At 34.6% G+C, this 5847-nt stretch overlaps 1 protein-coding gene across 10 annotated transcripts in view; it reads right to left on the reverse strand.

Moving 5' to 3' along the window:
- The window catches only part of LOC108975516 (bestrophin-4), a 52798-nt gene that overhangs the window by 45753 nt on the left and 1198 nt on the right, over positions 1-5847 (reverse strand). The window contains exon 1 of one of the 10 annotated variants that reach the window (XM_018944039.1): positions 3777-3826. The exons of the other annotated variants lie outside the window; for them this stretch is intronic. The gene's annotated coding sequence lies outside the window, so the exon portion shown is untranslated. Of the gene's footprint in view, positions 1-3776; positions 3827-5847 lie in introns of those variants that run through there. 10 annotated transcript variants of the gene reach the window in all.

Below are 5847 nucleotides of genomic sequence, written 5' to 3' on the forward strand. Positions count from 1 at the left end.
CACGAACTGAGAAATGTCCAGCGTACAATAACTTCCCGCATAATTGTAATTACTTCTTTGCATGCCAATCAAACATSTCTCTTCCTATAATCCGACCCCCTCGAACAGCACGTTTTCTATGCCTACCGTTAGATGACTTCGATGAGATGTATATCTCAAAAACTGAATCACTAGTTTACGTATATACAGACGGACATGGTTAAATCAACTCAGCTTGTCATATCGATCATTTGTATACATATGTACATATTTTATATGGTCTCCSATATTTCCTTCTGGGTTTTACGAAATTCGTGGTAAACTTAGTATACCTTGTTCAGGATATATTTAGTTATCCTATAGAGGCCGCACAATGAATCGGAAATAATTTTCTATTATTGTCCAATCATAGCTGAATGATTTCTACGAAGTATGACATATCGATGTTTTAGACAGGAGGAGACAATTTTACTTCATTTTGTGATCTATCTAAGTATTTATCATATCATTATTACTCCGATTCATCAGTAGTTTAACACTAGATATACCAGACCAGTCAAAACAACCTACTACGTTTCTAGTTATAACTAAAGAATTAATTTTATATTACTGTATACCGTATGTATTTAAACGTAAATAAAGACTGGAAATCCCATTAAACACTTCCTTTTTAAGAGCAGTCATTTTGACTGGTTTGGTATAAATAGGTATACTTCAATCGCTGGTATATCTAGTGTTAAGAATATAAGATTCAAAAATGCAATCGTAGATATGTATATTGGTCTTTTTTAGGTTTTCCAGTATTGTGGGGAATTTCACCATGTAAAGACTTACGCCTGCCTGAACAACGTTTACAAATCGTTCATTTTAATTATTTAAATTCAAATTCTGTAAAAAATGTGCAGTTCGTTCAACTTATGGTCAACATAATCGGTCTACTGAGCGAACTATTCGCAACATCTTTAGATTCGACGTCGCTCGTCGTTCGAGATCTTAAACTAAAAGCATGCAAAATACAACTAGTGCAAGAACTGAAGCCGCTCGACTTTCCCAAGCGACATCGCTTCTCTCTATGGGCTCTTGAAATGTTCCAAGAGATTCGACATTTTTAAGATAAAGCGATGAGACCCATTTCTGATTTAATAGGCAAACAAGCGAAATTGGCGCATTTGGGGCGAAGAAAAACCTGAAGAGATTCAAGAGCTGACATTTCAATACAGAAAAAACAATTGGTTGGTGTGGTTTGTGAGCCGATCGATTCATATTTCTTCAAAAATCGGCATCATTTGTTGAGAACGAAGCCACTCATCGCATCAACCAATGAATTTATTGAGAGAACACATCACTGGGTAAATAACTTCACGTTTTAGGATAGTCGATTGGCCACCAAGATCATGTAATATCACACCGTTTAACTTTTTCCTGTGGGGATATGTAAATGTATGTATATTTATGCGGACAATCCCGCTTCGATTCAGGCCTTGGGGCAAAATATCACGCATGTCATTCGCCAGTTACCAGACGAAATGCTCATTAGAAAAATATTAGCATTCAGATCTTATGAAAAAGGCCAATGAGGTGATAGTAAATGAAATTACTTAAGGTAATGAGTTCAATTCGAAGATCTTCCTTTTGCTCTCTAATCGCCGCAACTCGTCCAACCTAAACAGCTTTACTAAATATACATTTTATAAGTATATGTAACGGAAATATTTTAAAAGAGCTTAAGTCAACTTAAGCTAGCGAAGGTATTTTGATTTCTAATAAAATACTGGTAAAATAATTAAAATAATAAATTGAAGCTGCTGRTTCTGAAGTATTGTTTATGATAAAATAACCGATCGAGTCTCGAATAGATTGTTCAGGAYAACTTAAATTTCCATTAATGACTTAAACCAACTTAACTTACTTTGCGGATATATAAAATGGCTGCAAAACATTACAAATAAGATCCAGTTAAAACTATTTATTATCACAAACTTTGCTTGTTCTCGGACACTTATTACATACATACGTCCCATATGTAAGAATATATGTATCGAGTGAACAAAAGACACAGGCCTTGAAACTAAAGAAAAAGTCAACAAAAACAAAATCAGATAAGTATATACGTTTTATATTTTAGTAAAGCAATTGCTCAAGTATATTTTACAACAGACATTAAGCAATAAAAATGAGAACGAAACCGGCAGCGAGAACTTTTAAATGCTTGTACACGGAACCTTGAACAATGGAAATTAATATTATTGCAATTATAAACAATCAAAATGAAATTTATTGCAATTATATGTAAATGAAAGCACAGTGTGGCTAATGCGCCCGTCAGTAAGAGGGGTTAAATGTGAAAGAACACGCTACAAGTAGCTTATCTAACAGTTATATATTGTATATGTGTGTGTATTGAGATAAAATATAAATTAGATAAATATTTCTAGCATTTCAAGGTGTCATATTCATTAACATTTCACGCGCCAAAAAGTCGTGTTATCAAGAAACAAAAAAAAGAATATGATATAATAAAAAAAAAAACAGCGACACGCTACTTTGTTATCAAAGACGCCAAGATTGTGTTGACGGTGTCGGCATTAAAAGGGTACAAGTGTTTAGAAGATAAACCAGAATGAATGGCGTGGAAAGAACGTAAAATGCATAGGCTTAGCGAGGCAGTGTTTACTCTGCAGTTTTCAAAATATAGTACATGTGCAGAAATATGCTTGTATTTGTGAATGTAGCAATGCATAAAAATATTTAAAGGGTGTCTCAGGGGGTGATGAGTGAATAATCAGTAAATGAACTGTAGAATATATCAAAGAATCACTGATTTTAATGACAWTAAATGGCTTGGTATATAATTTTATGAACTGGTAACAAGACTTCTTTCTATTTGTTTCTAAAACATAATGAATTGAGAAGGATTTATGTTGGAATTCATTTTTGTGAGTTATCTGAAGGAAGTCTACAATTGACGATTTCACTTACACACTTTTCACACTGCAACTTAGGAATAAGTATAAGTAAGAAAACTAGTATTTGTTCTTAAYTGCTTATTCAGAAAAGACTAAAAAAGAGCATTATTCAAAGAGAGGATTTTCAGCTGACAAAAATACACCTTAAACAAAGTAGATTTCCAGGTTCTCATTATATAAAAATTTACTCTGCATGAGTATATATGTATGTATGTTTATATGTCAAATKTAATTTATGAGCCATTCAACTTTCTATAAAACTGTTCTAGGTAATATAATATACGATACCGGCGTTATGGTGAGCGACTGTTTGCGATATAGGGCACTTGTTTCGGCCATCGATAGCGATTGCCTAGTGCATCATTTAAAATATGCTTATGTGCATATTTACATACACATATATGAATGTATGTGTTCATGGTATAAATGGAGAAATTATAATGTATTATTCATAGCTTGTGTTTCTAGTCAGGCGGTTGGGTTATTGACATATTGGCACTGATTTTGTTATTTCGGTGTTTTAGGACGCCGGCTTTAGCTACTCATTTTYAGCAAAGCAATCGTTTTTGGCGTGTTTTTCGGTAATTTTAGCCAATGTTATTTGCTTTTTTCCATAAATTATTCGCACTTGTTTACTTTTTTTTTTTGAATATAGAATTTATGAATTTAAAAAACAATATTTTTGTGTCTGGTATTATGAACTGCTGGCGAATTACATAACGCAGTGCCAGCCAAGTGYTATTTTTATTGTTTACTTAAGCACATATGTGCATACTTGAGTGAGATTTCATTAGAATTGCTCTGCCAAATGTGGAAGATTATTACACATACGTYATTTAAGCGAATCACTACAGGTTCTGCAAGTCATAGCACGTCGAGGCATAAAAATATTATTCGAATTAAAAAAAATGCACATGATCAATGTAGAATCGCCTGTTTACTTCAACTGTGCGCAATTAGTACTGAAATTTACTTTTCAATTTTAATTATTTTATTCTCTTGGTAGCTTAAATGGGCTACGTTGCTTGACTGCGGGGCATTTTATTGTAAATTAAATGTGTTATACTATAGAATTACTTCGCTTACTTCAACTCGTTGACAGTTTGCGGAATGAGAGCACTGAACTGCACAGAATTTCGTTCCGCATGCCACCAGTGGGGGTTTCGCTTTTGTGTATCCACCTTTGGCGGTAAAACATAAATGTACTTCACTTCACTTGTTCCTTTATTTATTTTTGCTGTCGGTGGCACATATGTATGTACGTCATATACCATATTTGTGTGCGTGTAGCGTGCTACCAAACATAAAGAACTCACTCAATTCTCGGTAGGGCACTCACTTTGATTTACGCTCCCATGCGATTGCTACTGCAAGTGACTCATTGAATGTAATGAACTAGCTGACAGCTACAATATTGCGCGCGGTAATATGCTGCACAGTGGTTTTGGGTTACCTAATTGCAAATGTAGGTCTAAGGCTACGGTGTATGTTTTTGTCGCTAAAATTATACTTCTTTGCCAATAAGACTTAAATAGCTTGATATCCAGTGTTTATTATCCATGAGTTCCAAGAATAATTTTTGATAGCTTTAGATTTGCGTAACCTCTTAATAGATAAGAAGCTATTTAACGAAACAAATTTTATAAAAAATATATATTTATTCATACTAAAACTAATGTATATATAGCTAATGGAATTAGCGTTTTTTTTTTTTTGTAATCACTCAAAAATTGTACATTTTTATTGAGAGAATTTGGAATATGAAAATTTAAGTATCCGTTATTTCCCAAGTTCATTTTTGTTTTCTAAATGCCCTCTGAAGGTTCAGTTTTTACATCCAAATGGATCCATTGCCATTCACTTGGGACTGGCCAAAAACAATTATTTTACATATAGATCACGCAGCTCACGACATCCGCTCTTAGAACACGTATTTTCTAGGTAGTCAAAAAACACCCGTTTGAAGACGAGCTAAAGTAGGAAGGCGAAACACCCTTCCCCAGTGTTGTGCATTGGGTTTGGAACCCACCATGTTAAAAGAACACCCCCCGTAAAAAAAACGGTCAGAGACACCCTTTTTGATGACGACTACTGTAAACATATTAAGGATTATGATTTATGGGCATACACCGGGAATATCCGGTCCCTTAATTGGGAAGGTGCCGCTACCCAGCTGATTGATGTCCTGGTGGGAGTAAAGGTCGTCTAAGAATTGCAATGGACGGGACAAGGACTGAGACGAGTAGGTCGTTTTGGGATTTACCACAGTGGCCATGTAATGGAGCCGACGAAAGGTAAGGACGATGTGACCAACGTAAATTCTGCCTGATGAATTTCAAATGGGTTGAGGCTGATCGCCTTAGCATAGGTAATTTCATCAAGCTACCTGGCTCCCTCCTGATGGAAAAACTATCAACCAGATCAAACATGTTTTGATGGACGGAAGACACATACGAATCGAAAAAATCATATAAAATGCAATGAGTTTTGTCATTCGGTAAATTATTTAAAAAAATCGTAAATATTGACTTCTTGAGTTATTCAATATATTGAGATAAAAAATCTCATCTAAAAAAATTATTTGAACTGGGGGGTAAACTGGGTGTTTCATWGTCCGATTTTAGAACGAACACAGCATTGCCATCTTGTCTTTTTTTTTTCAACTTAAATAATCAACAATTTGATTGTATGGATACATAAAAATTTAGTTAAAATTTTGTACGCGTTTTTGTCACTTGCGTGCAACTGTAACGCACATCAGCGGAAATCCAATAGTCACGCCGGCTCTGACGCTCAACACTGCATTAATTTCTTGTATCGCAATTGCAACGYTTGCAAACTAAGAATTTAAATATTTATGGCAATAAGCGGCAGAAGTAGAACGCACATACATACAGGCAGA

Source organism: Bactrocera latifrons, unplaced genomic scaffold (genome assembly GCF_001853355.1).
Source record: "Bactrocera latifrons isolate USDA-ARS-PBARC rearing strain unplaced genomic scaffold, ASM185335v1 scaffold_66, whole genome shotgun sequence".
Classification (NCBI taxonomy): domain Eukaryota; kingdom Metazoa; phylum Arthropoda; class Insecta; order Diptera; family Tephritidae; genus Bactrocera; species Bactrocera latifrons.